Consider the following 13,992-nt stretch of genomic DNA (forward strand, 5'->3'; position numbering starts at 1 on the left):
ACACCTCATGATGACAGGCAAAACCTCCCCCAGGCAAAACTCAGGATCACTTTCCTGATGGATTTTGCCAGATGTCTCCCAATAGGCCCTTACATTAACCACTCCATTCTGACCTGTTCAACTAATCATCTTTGAATTGCCCAACGTTCTGTCATACCACCTCTTTTGAACTCGGGACCAATGGACATCTTGAGAATGTTCATTTATTCTCCAGTCAGATGGTGCCAACTTCAGTCCTACTTTCCCATATCTAAAGATGGTAACCTGGATTCATTTTCACTTCTTACTTTATCATTAACTGTTCTTATCAGATGCTACTATATCAGCAGCACACTATATTTACATTATAAGGACCGTATCCTATTCATGACTGATGCTAACATAAATTGCATTGCACTGATGTAAGCTATCTTGAACACAGTGCAAATAGTGTTTGCTGGAGCAACAGATTTTCCAAGGAAATCCACTTTACAAGCAAAAGCTGTTGGCTCTGTATTAGAGGCAGTTAACATAATTTCTGTTAGCTTTAATGCCGAAAAGGATACTGCCCTAACTCATCAGGCAGAAACCTGAAGTAAAATGCACATTTTTTTCTTCTACCATCAATCCATTCAGTTGTTTAGTCATCAGAACAAAACGTAACAGTTAAAGTTTTATCTCAGCTTCTTCAGAATAAATGGAAATGGAAACAGCCACATTCTGATTACATACTTGCCTAGTAACTATATTAGCATTAAAGTATTTTACTTCAATTTTATTGAAAGTGTTTCAAATGTTTAATGTTTCATTTACTTTCTTCATAGTGATAATATCCATTTATTTTGAAATGAAAATAACAAAACAAAAAAACCACCACTGCTGCTAGACTCATCCCAGTAAAATGAGTGGAACACTGAATTAAAAATATGGCCTTTATTACCACCGTATTGTTTTTAAAATGCTTTTTACAGCTCATTGCACAACATAAGCTGAGTAACCACATGATTACAACAAAACAATTTTCATTGCAAAAGTTTAACTAGCAAGAGTGTTCTGGTACAGAACATCATGTCCAATAGTAAAAGATACAAGGCCAAGTACATCTTTATGTACAATACTGAAATGAATGGCTTTGTGACTTCAAAAAAAATAGGCTACACATACACATCCTAGCACAGGCTTGCAGGTTTTTAATGCATCACAAAGTAAAAGGTTAGTAGAAAAAAGTGTTAACCTTTCATTTAAATAGAATGTGGAAGTTTTGGACTTACTGAACCTGGAGATTCATGAGAGAGCTGCATTTTAAGAGATACAATGAAGGGCTGAACTACGGTATCATTTCAAAGCCCCAAGAAGGCAAAAAGCTACTAGGATATTAGGGCTGCGATTCTAGCCACACTTCCTAGGGAGAAAGCCCTACTGAAAGTGGCGGGAATTATTTCCAGGTTGCTCAGCACATGGTCCTCCATTCATGAAATGGGGCAATGCATTTTGGAAGATAGCACTCCCAAGAACAGAAGTGGTGTTAGGGCATGCTCTTCTAGGGCGGAAGCACCAAATCTTGCATTTGGGGCTCCAGATGTCTGGGATACCATCTGTCCCATTACCCTGCTGAAGGTACCAAAGCCCTCATGATCTGTGTTGCATCTGAGCCCCCTGGATTAGGTGACTTCTTGTACACATGTGCTTCACCTTCTGTTGCCTATCCCCTTTAAGTCTTTCTTTTTTCCAGCTCTTTTCTGAAATCAAATGCTTTCTCTTTGTAAACAGGGGTGTTCTGTGAACTAGGGTCCTTTAAAGACAAACACACAGAGAGACTTCAGAGTGCATGTATTTGTGTATGCATATGCAAACATGTACGTCTGGTCTTTGTTTTCCTGTGGGCCTGAACTCTGGATGCTTTTTGTACCCAGTACCCTGGGAAGAAAAATCTAACAACTTGTATAAATCAAGGCAGTGCAGGCAACTACTGTGTTGGCAAACAAATGATCGCAGACTAGCACGTTGGAACTCTTTGAGGTAATGGCAACAGAATTTTGAATTTCTATAAAATACATGAATCATCTTCTGGAAAACACCCACTGATTCTCAGTAGTTTTGTGTCAAAGTGCTCCTGACACCTGTATGATTTATTTCATCTGCCATGATAAGGTACTGCTCTTTATGTGACTGAACTAATTAAATTTCTAGGGAAGAGATATAATTCAGTGACAGAGTGCAGGTCCTGTGTGCAGAAGGCCCCAAATTCAATCTCTGGGACCCCCAGTTTGGACTGGGAAATCCCCTGGATGAAATCCAGGAAAGTTGCTAGCATTCCAGTGTAGATCGTACTGGATGGTTCTTCACTATGAGCTGAGCCAATTATAAACTATCTATGAAAGTAAATATATTCAATTGACACAAGAGTATTAGAGCAAGGGGAAATTATGAACAAATTTACATGAATAAAATCCTGCCATTTCTGAGACTCTTTAGTAATTTACATCTAAAAATATACATTCACTCCCTGATGTAATTTACTATGGGGCCACATTGAAGACATGTGTTTCCAAGAACAAATATAATTACCTTGTTCTCCTCATTCACATGAACAGTATTTTTTATCATTCTGTGGAACTGAGATATGTGAGGAGAATAAACATTTTAATAAAAAATTACAAATATTTCTATTTGAGTGTAAATAATTTCAAGGTAGGGACATGTCCCACAGTAGCTGCAACAGAAGTATTAATTTGAGTGTATGTGAATAACTACAGACATTCTAAAGAAGTGGAAGAGCTGAACCATAGGTCAATTTTGCTTTCACTTCCCACACTTAAGGCATAATCATGCATGAAAGAGAACTAGTAGAGTTTAACCACTCCCACTCTTTCTGCCTGGCATTTGAACATTTAAGCTGTACACATTCTATTTCACATGTAACCATTGCTTTCCATAATGTGGAAAAAAAGAAGCCCATGCTTCCTCTTCCCAGTTGTAAACATTGAAAGATTGATCCAGGTTTGTTTCCTTTATGGGTATGTGTACACTCATAGAAGGAAAAAGGGGATAGTTCCTCTGCTTCAGAATTGTCTGTATCTAGCAGTACTGTTCCAATTTTCCATAAAGGCCTAATTACCTGACTTTACTTGTACACATGAAATAAGATGCTTTGTTCACTGTACAGCTGGAATATTATTCTCAGTTGCCATTCTTGAAGCAAACTACAGGTATTTTTGCCAGGATTACACTTATTGGGCAAGTCGTACGACTGGGGAATAAAGTAGCCTTGGCAGAGGCAAGAAATGTAACTTATCATAGTTGAGTGATGTGAAAGACTACCATCCAGCTCTCAGATTGGACTTTGAATGTGTGCTGTTGTGCTTCGAGATCTTTTCCTCCAGGTGCTTTATTTTTAAAATCTCATTTTATCCTGCTTTAACACTTTAAAGGTTTTATTAGGGTTTCAATTTTTGTGAGCTGCCCAATGACCTGTGGCTGTTGGACAGTACAGAAATGTCATAAGTTAATTTTAAAAACATAGCTGAACAAAGGATTAAGTATAAGTGAAGGAGTAAGGGGTAGAGATAGATGGAACAAGAAAAAAAGTAAGAACAGATACACCCTTTTTGTGAACTTTACTTAAGGACAGGGTGGGTGAACTGTGGCTGTTCAGATGGTTGGGCTCTGTTGAGTAAGGCTGATGAGAACTGAAGATCAAAACACCTGGAAAGATACAGGTTGCCCATCCCTGCTTCTGGGCCAAGCAGAAAAAGGATCCTCGAAGAAGATAGGGACTAGGTTCACATGTCACAACAAGCAATCCTGCATGGTTTCCATGGTGCATGGTTTTTGCCTGGATGTGCCTGATAGATGAACCATCTGTCTAGAAACCATGCTAGTATCTACACTAGCATGGTTTCCATCCTCATCACTCAGTCCTCCTGCTCTTGGTATGCATCCCATCAGCCACCACACCTGAAATTCAATCCCACACTCGATGAATGGAATAGCCCCTGCAGTGGATGCTTTCTGAAGGGGACACTGTGGTACAGGACCATGGAATCCACAATACTAGGTTCAGATGACTGGAGAGACCATGGCAAAGTGTAGAAATCATAGACTAGACCAACTTCTTATCTAAATAGCAAATATACCATACTAAACATGAAATGATTTAGGTGACACAATAGACAAACTTGTACAAGAAACCACCATGGCTTGGCATATCAAGCAAACCCGTCAAGGGAGATTCCTTTTAAAACCTGACTTTGATCATCTTTGTCAAAGGAGCCAGAAATTTAACCAAAAGTTTAAGAGATGTGCATCTCCATAAATTATTGATTAGTTTAGATAACCTGGCAGGCATCCAAACAGGAATTTATAATAAAGAACACATATTAGATTTTAAATCATTTGTACAGAACACGGCGTTTGCAGGCACCAATGTATACCTATATGTTTTTCTTGGTGCCTGACAAGATGTCCTACTTCTTCCAGGTTTTTTGTTTTAACACATTTTCTTACCTGGAGCCAGGATTACTGTGAAATAGGTTTCTATTAGTACTGAAAACTGTGTTCAAATGAATTCTTTAGTGCATTGCAGGTCGTACTTTTCTCTACTCAACCTTTCGAGCAGATTACATGTCTCATGCTGTGCCTCCCAAGGAAGCCATTTTATGGTCATGTCCAGGACAGATTGCTAAATGTGCCCTGACCCATGGCTAGGTTTAAAGGTGTGGCCATGAATATAGGCATTTATCCTTATGTGCATTTTAAGCTCACAGTACTTATTTAACACTCCAAGGGTAATCTAGTGACCTGTGTTACCTACTTGGTCACATTTTCATCCATCCACTGCCAAGAATGGTTAAGCTGATGAGCAGTTGCTCTACATCTCTGAAATTGGCAGACATCACTGGGGTCCTTCTTTGCAGTCTTTGGGAAGGCTCTGAATATTTCTCTGTACTTGCTGGTATCTCCATGCTTTGGGGCTGCATGTTTTATTAGTGCTGCCTGTTTTATACTATTTTAAATTGGACATTTATTTATTGCTTTTCTATTGTATTTGCATAGATTTGTATTATTTTTACCTTGTATGTTGCCTGAGAAGGCCCTGCTCTTGTTTTTTAAAAATAAAAACAATGCAATTACAAGAGGAGAGATATTAAAACTGAATTGATAGCAGTTATTTCATTTTTTTAGAGTTTAACTGGAAAATTGTTATAATGCACAACATTTTTTTTAAAAAATCCACCTTATGCTTTCGGATTCAATTTCAGTTCATAGTCAATGACCTTATGTATACTGAATAGTGGTGCTCCTTGTAACCTCATCTATTTCGCTCCACTTAAAATATAAAGGAAAGATATCATCTCATGGACACAACTGATTCTTATTCTGAAATATCTGTTATTCAAAAAGTTACAGAGCTAGAGTCACAGCTGAAGGAAACACACAGAATGGAATTTCTTGCCACCCCCTTGCAATAAATCTTATTAAATTACAATACAAAACACCTACTGCAGGCATCTGTGCAAACAATTAATTTCGCAGGGGCAGCCTTACCATTAGGACAGAATGTGACTACCTCCTGAGGTAGCTCATTTTGGGTATCATGAAAGGGCAGCAAAGCATTATTTATTTATCTGTATTTTTAGGGATGAGCAGCAGTTAAGACTCCTGTCGAATTTTCTGCCTCAGGTGCCCAAATATCTTTGTTAGCAGTACTTGACTTGGGGAAAGTGAGGTACCATTTGTTTCTCAGCCACATGTATCAAAATGACTTGGGGCAGGCTTGCTCAGGAATATTGCAGAGTTTTATGAAATGAGAACTGGTTTCAAAAGCAAGATAGACGGACAGACAAGACAGAAGAGACAAAATGGTAACTGCTACAGCACACTGATGGCTACAAGATGGGCAGGAAGTGAACGGGGGTAGGAAAAAAGAATATCATATGACAAGCAAGGAAGAGGGCAAATTATTAGAACACGATGTTTTCTTGGAAATGTTTTTATCAAGAAAAGTGATCCAAGACTTTTTTTTCTGCACAACATGCAAACTATCTGCATTTTGAATGTAGATGTAGCAAGATCATTGAGGACTTATGCAACTGAAAAACAATAACCACAAAATTAAGGGTCAACATTTCCATCTAACTCTCAGAATTGATGAGAGTACTCCAAGTATGTTTTATTTATGAATATTCCACAAGTCTGAATATGATGGATATTCTGCCAATCTACCAGCTGTCTTTCTGCTTCCTCCCCATGAAAATCTGCACTGGCTGCTGAAGCTGGTCTGTTGTTTTATGGCTCAGCACATTTCCCCAGCTTCCACTAGTGCAATGGGAATTCTTCTGTTCTGGTGTTTGACTAATTCTGGCACTTAAAGGTTATGGGAACTAACATTAAAGTGGGGTTAAATGGCAACAAAAATATAATGAAATCAAAAGAATTTTTCTCAGCATAGTTGATTAACTACAACATCAGGCTGAAAGTTAAATAAACAGAAAGTCATGGGAAAAACTACACAAGGGGAAATGGATAGATATCACTTTTTATTTTCACAAAACCCTTTCATTAAAAATGTTGAATTCAGTTTTTAGAGCAGGTCCTCTCAAGCTGAAACCACAACTACTTGCAACATAGTAGGAGTGGGGGAGGAAATGGGGAAGGGAGGGAGATTTTGGCTTATATGGCAGATGTCACTGGATGATGGACTTTGCTTTACATTTAGAATGCTGTCAACACATAAAGAAAAAACACTTTCTGATCCTCTGCCAACTGCTGCATAAGCATTTGAATCAATAAATAATCTTCTGGCACAGAAAGCGTATATTCATGTTCCCACATTCTTTTTTTTTAGCAAAAAGGCTTATCTTGTATGTTTTGCAGATGTTTCTTCAAGACTGAAAAGCAAGAGAACACCAAAGAATAGATTTGTCAAAAATCATTCAAGGCATGTTACAAATTCACAAGCAAAGCTGATGCGTAGAGGTGTTTATGTTTTGTTTTGACTAATGAATCACACCTGGGAATTCAGGTTCCTTTAAAAAACAAGTTGTGTTTTATTTATTATTAAACACTTTTATATACCACTTTATAAAAAGGATACCAAAGCTGTGGGCAGCATAAAATTCATAGTATAAAATACAAATAAATAATCACATGCTCAGCAACAAGATTAAAGGTTTCAGGAGAAGCCACTGTAAAACTATTAAGAAGTTGCCTAAAACTTAAAAGGTGTAAACACTCTAAAACCTGTCTTTCAATTCAATTGAGAGGGATTGCATTTTTGTTGACCATGGCCACTCCCTCTCCCTAACCCTCAGGATGAGGTTGGTGCTGTATAGAATACCTGGGTGGGCAAAGCTGTGTAAGCGTATCACCCCTAATTCTCCCACCCAGGTCTCTGTAATACATGCCAATTAAACCCTTGATTAAATCATGGACAAGAGCTGTTTTATTCTGGACTGACCTGGCATTCATTAGCAGCACCACCAGGCCTGGGGGCATTTGGCTGACACGGCTGCCTGGTATCAACTGGCAGGGGGAAAACCAGAGGAGGGGATAGCAGTCTGACATCTAATCCCCTTTCCCCTTTGTTGGCTAGTTGATCTCCCAGTGCTATACCTTACACTGCCCGTGACTACAGTGATAGGGGCATCCACTGCTCTCCAGGAATTCCCAGTGACATGTTAAAATCAATTACAAACAAATACTGAAAGAAGGGGGAAGTGCCTATGGTAAAACTCTCACACCTTTCAATATTCTGGCCAAATTATCCAAGTCCCACTCCATACACACAAAACATACACACAGATGCATACAACAAAACAAACAAACAAAAAGGGGGAAAGAAAGGGGACAGGCCCAGCAGCTTCCAAGCAGGTGCCAAGCAGGTGCCTTATGGGCTATGCCCTTTGACATCCGCTCTTTGGCTGCTGCCCTTACCAGAAACCTAAAAAGGTTGTCTGGCTGTAAGTCTACTGGGCAACCCCCCCTTAGCCAGCAGGGCACTCTTCCTGCTTTCCTGGTTCCTTTCACTGACCTGGAAGTGGCTGGAGTGCACCTGGAAGCAGTAGCTGGAAGGGTGTGAAAGCTGGCACAGAACTGGCACAGGGCTGGCTCTGGGTTTGTGTGGTGGCTTGTTTGTACAGTAAGACCATTATCTAAACAAACCTTTAGGCCTGGAGGAAATTAATTTTGTTCCAGATTTTTAAATGTTAACACAATCAACCAGTCACGTTGCTTACTATTTCATCCAAAGGTTAAAGGCTAAAAAGTTAAATAGTTATTTCCATAAGTATATATAGAACATCATTTTCTTAGAACAGTAACAAATACTTAATACCACAATATCAAGTGACAATAAAAATAATCATACATGTTCATAATGCATTCTTCAAGTACCTATAATTTTGTAGCCAAAATACCATCATTTGGGCACAAGGAGTTATCACCAGCCTGGGGAAACTCCAGGGTTTATCGAACCCCCTTTCCCCACTGCTTTAAAAAAAAACTTCGGGGAAAACAACCTATGGTAAGAAAGCCCCTGAAAACAGAGCAAGTAGGAATGTGCATACAAAATGGGCATACAATGCTGACTGCCAGTTGAGAGAAGAAATGGAATGGAATATCCTTGAAAGGGGCATGAAAGGATGTGTGTCTTGAAAGGCAAAAGACACACATTTTGTTGGAGATTCCATCTGTACATTCTACTAGCAAACTCAGGTGCCAAATTATGATAGATGTATTGCCAAAACATGGCTATTGAAAAACAAAAGGTGTATTAGTAGGCTAGGAGAAGCCCCAGTATTTTCAGAAAAGGAGGGAGATGCTTTAGAGGGGGGAAAAAAGGTTAGAAGGCAAAAAATTGAAACCCACCCTAACCCTAACTCACTACAGCCTCATTGTGTGGCCTCTCCCAAAGCAGTAACCACTAAATACTAATGAGGCTGTGGAAAGAAGTAGACTGGGGGAAAGAGGTGGAATGCCTGAAATACTTTGTGGCTGGGTACACAAATTGTGTCAAATGCCATTATAACTTTTATTCTTTATTAATTTGTACTTTATCACTATGTTCTACATTTTCAAACAGAAATGCTTTCTGAAAACTAATTGATATTATCACAGGGGAAAAGCTTTTTCTATTTCACTTATGATAAGACACTGGTCAGAGAGATTTCGAGGAAGCTGGACAGGTCTGCTACAAGTAGAAAGTCACATTCTGCATTTGGAATAGGCTGCCCCCCCACTGCCCAAGATGGAGTCTGTTCCAAAGCTCTTTTTAACATGCATTTTAATCCTTTGTTTCATCCGATCTTAGCCACAGGTGGCACCATAGGGGAAGGAGTTTGTTCCCACATCTCCCCTTGTAGCCAGACCCTGAAGGTTACAGGAAGAAAGCTACATTTCACATACAAAATATTATCACTGTGTCATAAACTAGAAAATTAAAATAAGTCTGTAGTGCAAAATTTCAGTCCATTGAAATATTAACTCCATGAAAATCAGTAGGACTTATTCCAGACAATTATACTTAGGTTGAGAGCATTAATGTGTAATATACGGCTATTTCTTTTAGAAATTTGGGACAAAGCTGTATGTGCTTGGCAAAATATACTTTCCACCCTTCTTCTCCTAGCTTTTTTAAAAATTGGTAACACCACTGCTTCTATCCTTACAACATTCCTGAGAGATAGTGTTGAGAAATGACCCCCAGGTTGACCATTATCAGTTCTCCTGGACCTCTTGGTAGCTTTGATAACATTAACCATGGTGTCCTTCTGGATTGCTTGGTAGATTTTATGGGGCACAATGGGACCAGTCCTATCTCTGGCCTATCTGAGAAGCTGGATCTAAATCTACTCTGCTCTAATAAGCTGTACAGAATCCACACTTGGGGCCAACTTTTTTAATTTTCAGAACATGGCTGAAACTGTGCTATTGGTATTACAGCAAGAAATTGAACTACAGCCAGCATATTGCAAGAGGTCTTGTGACTTTGGAAAAGCATGCCACCCTTGTGACCAATAAATGTTGACTGCTACAGGTGACATTCTGATTCTGTGCTACCACAATGACAGACAATGACAATGCATGTGTATAGGGTTCTGTTCTGCTCCAGACATTTTTGTAAACCCATGTGACTTCTTTTTGCAACCCATCATTGTCTTGAGGGTAGATTGGGAGCCTTTCGGCAATGATGAATGTGGCAGCTTTTTCACATCTTCCTCTGCTGCAGTTACTTTTCTGCTGCTGGCTGAGGTCACAGGGCTTCTGACTAGCTTGTCCTCTTTGGCTTCTGCCTCCCACATAAAAGGAATCAGCATTTGCTTCCTACAAGAACCAAGAAAAGAAAAGAAAAGAAAAGAAAAGAAAAGAAAAGAAAAGAAAAGAAAAGTCAAGTCTGATTTTGCTTACTTGTTTTGCCTGGCCCTTCCTGGAGAGCCATTTGTTTCATTTGTCTGTTTGTCCATAGCTTCCCCACTTGATCCACCTCTGAGCAATTTGGATTAACGTGTGTCCAGACTAAATGAGAAGGACGTAAGTGGAGAAGAGTGTAGGCCTCACAGTGGGCAGTATCCAGTGGCATCATTCCACAAACTAGTCCTATAAGCACTTACCTTATGCACAGCCAGTTGCACAGATGAATACACATTCATTCATGGATTTCTGTCTTGTTCAAACAAGATTTCTGTCAGTGCAGTGTCATTTGGTGCCAGAAATATGCCTGGCACCCACACAAGAAAAAATATGCTATGTGGACTGGATTGCAGCCTTTGTGTTGATTCTTCCCACCCCACAACCCAAAATTTCCATTCTACAATCTGGGGTTCTTTGGACAAATGGATTATACACAGCACATAAAATGAAACTTTGTTGACTAAATACAGTAGTGTCTTATACTTCGAATTTAATTCATTTCAGGAGGTCATTCGAACTCTGAATTTTTTGAAGTCCAAATCAACCTTCCCAGACCCTAAACAGTACCCATTTTGACTAACAGCAAATATGCATAATTTAAGGTAACAAACACATTTACATGCCAAAATTAATTAAAACTTGAACACAATTAATAAAATATGTAAACATGTACTGTATAATAAAAAGAAAATTGCATTTACTGTACTGCACAAATGTTACACAAGAGACGTTTCACAGCAAGAGATGACTTGGGCACACAACAGATGATGTTTATGCAGTGACTGCATTTTTCCACTGTGTATGCAGTTCGAACGTAGAAGCATTGTTCAAACTTCAGTTCAACTTTATCTCAACTTTAGTGTTCAAACCCTGGATCGTTTGAAGTTAGAGTCATTTGAACAATGAGGTACCATTGTATACATATATAGGCAAATATGCCTAAATATAGTAACTAAACATAGGTCAGGTGGAGTAACACCTTGACCTAAAATTTCCATCACTCTTCACCATTACTCTGCTGGCTAGGACACAGGCCAAACCATCGGGAGGATATAGGAATGCATAAAATCAAAACCTTCTATAGGCTGTTCTTCTAAAACAGGCACTGACAAACCATAGTGCTTTGTTGCCTAAGGGGAAACTGGAATGTAAGACATGACAGTTCCTTCTGCACACAATGGAGCTGGCTTCTGTCTGGGTCTCGGTCAGGTATACTTGCCCTCTATTGTGCTACCATTCTTCAAAATCGAAATGGAAACTAAGACTGTGATTATTGTTTGTTTCATTTAAGAACATTAAAGGAACTGTGCTAGATCAGGCCAAGGGGCCATCAGGCCAAGCATTCTGCTCACACAATAGCCAACTGGTTGCCTATGGGATCCACCAGCAGGACATGAACTGCAACCATATCCTCCTGCCAAAGTTCCCCAGCCTGTGCCCACAGACCCATTCCCATCCTTTAGTGAAAGAGAACGGTCAACCAGTTGTTCCAAAACATATTTTTCTGAACTTGAAATGGAACCACTGAAGCTGCAGATGCTGCAGCTGTAGTCACCTCAGCAAAAGAAAATCAATTTTTTAATACAAGGTACAGCAATTCTTTGGAGGTGCATATCCTAAAATCAGTGGATTCTTTCAGATTAGTGGAAATTTTATAGGTGTGCTCATCTATTCTGTCTAGGTCAGCTGCTGTAAATGAGAGCTGCTACTACAGACTTCCTGTCCCAGCACTTTTTCTTCCCTTCTAGATTGAGTTCTATTGCTCTGTTCTACAGAGGTCATGTTTGGTGGCCCTCCATTAGTAAAGCTAACAGGCACATTTTATTTATTTATTTAAAGTTTTTATATGCTGTCCCAATACTAAAATTCTCTGGATGGCTTACAAAAAACAAAACAACCATATACAACAACTATGGAGAGGGCCTTCTCAATTGTTGCTTATGCTACACAGAATTTCCACCCAAGAAAATATATGGCTGGTGAGTGCCTGTAAGAGAATTTCTTCTCTCTGGCTTTATGTTTTACATAATGTGCTGCTGACTGTTAGCTTGAAACTGGTTTTTATGGGAATTGGTCTGATTTAAAAATAGTTGTTATTTAATAAGCATTTATTAATATTATTTTGCTTGCTTTGTTCTTATGCTGTAGGGTGCCTTGGGAACACTAAGGTCTTAAAAAGTAGCTAAGGAATAGAACACATAAATGAATAACTAAGAGTTGAACTGTGATTGGCAAACAGTTCTCAGTCTCATTCCACTATCAATAGTACACAGGTTATCTTTGCCATAAGTGAAGCAACAAGGCTCTACTGACAACAGCATGTACTCAATTTTAATAGAAATAAAGAATTATTTCTATGTGAAATCATCATAAAAGACCATTTTTCCTAAGAATGACAAATCTGAAACTAGATGATACTTCTTCAACTCTTCTAGTGCATATCAAATCATAGTTTCTTTGATCAAAGTCAAGCCACCATCTCATCCAAAGAGGTAAGAACCTCCCTGTACACAAAGTCTTCACAGATTATTCTCCTGGTGCATGTTATATCTACTTAGAAATAGGAAAAGGTAAAAGTACATATGTTTTCCACACATCCGAGTAATGACGCAGTCTTCAATCTCAGACAGGAAACTGATGCAAACAAATGCAATCAGTTGGCAGCAGGGAATCTTCATCTTAAGCCCTCCAGAACTTGCTACAGTAGTTGACTGGGGCCCTTGGTAGAAAGGTGACTTCCCTACTCTTGTTACATTTAGTGATCCCAATCTGCACAACTGTTGCTTCAGAAGAATTAGAAATCACTGCAGGCAATAAGATTTCTCCAGACAGCATTACTGTTACAAGGAACATTTGCACTCACATCACTTCCTTGCCTCTGCCCAAAGAACAGCCTTCTTTTTTAACTTCATTTGGAAACTAAACTAACTTCAGCCTTCACTAGGATCAATCAATATTCCTACTGCACTGCACAAAAGAAACACATGCTGCTTTAGATAGGTTTTCCTGGGTATACTGGGCAGGTTATGTTAGCAGGGATTGGTTCCTGATGTCTTTCAAAAGTGGAGCTAAAACTGAGCTATACTTATAAATGGGATACATTTAAGAGTGGTTTATTATGTTGAAAACTAAGCTGCATGACAAAGAGTTCTTTTTAAAGCAGATTAACTGAGTCAGCTTCTTAATAATGTGTGAATATCTCAAACTGTAAACTGAGAAGTTTATTTAAACCTCTCCCCCCCCCCCCTCTTCTGAAGTATTTGCAATTTTCTGAGCTCACTATTTTAAATAGAATTCTATCTCAGGCAAATAGCTGAAATTCCAGAGGATGAATCATAGAAATTTGAGGACAAAACTAATTAGGTCTCATCTTTTCAACAGTACTGGAATTTGCAAGGAGGTGGTAAGACACCATATGCAAATATGCAGGCAGATATTTCATTTTCTCCCATCTTCAGCTAGCCTGACCACAAGCCCACAAGACTTAGTCACCAGCAGTTGCACTACAGGAAAAAACTTAAGACTGGTTCAAGTGATGTGAGGGGGATTTATTTACGAGTAAATGGTTTCAAGATTGCCAGCTTATTTCTAAACATGTCCCAC

The 13,992-nt window shown here is 39.0% G+C and overlaps 1 long non-coding RNA gene across 1 annotated transcript in view; it reads right to left on the reverse strand.

Moving 5' to 3' along the window:
- Positions 1-7,004: 7,004 nt before the first annotated feature.
- Positions 7,005-13,992, reverse strand: part of LOC123031635 — a 15,316-nt gene continuing 8,328 nt past the window's right edge. The window contains exon 2 of the long non-coding RNA XR_006416341.1: positions 7,005-10,302. This is a non-coding gene — a long non-coding RNA (uncharacterized LOC123031635). The remainder of the gene's footprint in view (positions 10,303-13,992) is intronic.

This window comes from Varanus komodoensis, unplaced genomic scaffold, assembly GCF_004798865.1.
Source record: "Varanus komodoensis strain SLA01 unplaced genomic scaffold, ASM479886v1 scaffold5, whole genome shotgun sequence".
In the NCBI taxonomy this organism is placed as follows: Eukaryota; Metazoa; Chordata; class Lepidosauria; order Squamata; family Varanidae; genus Varanus; species Varanus komodoensis.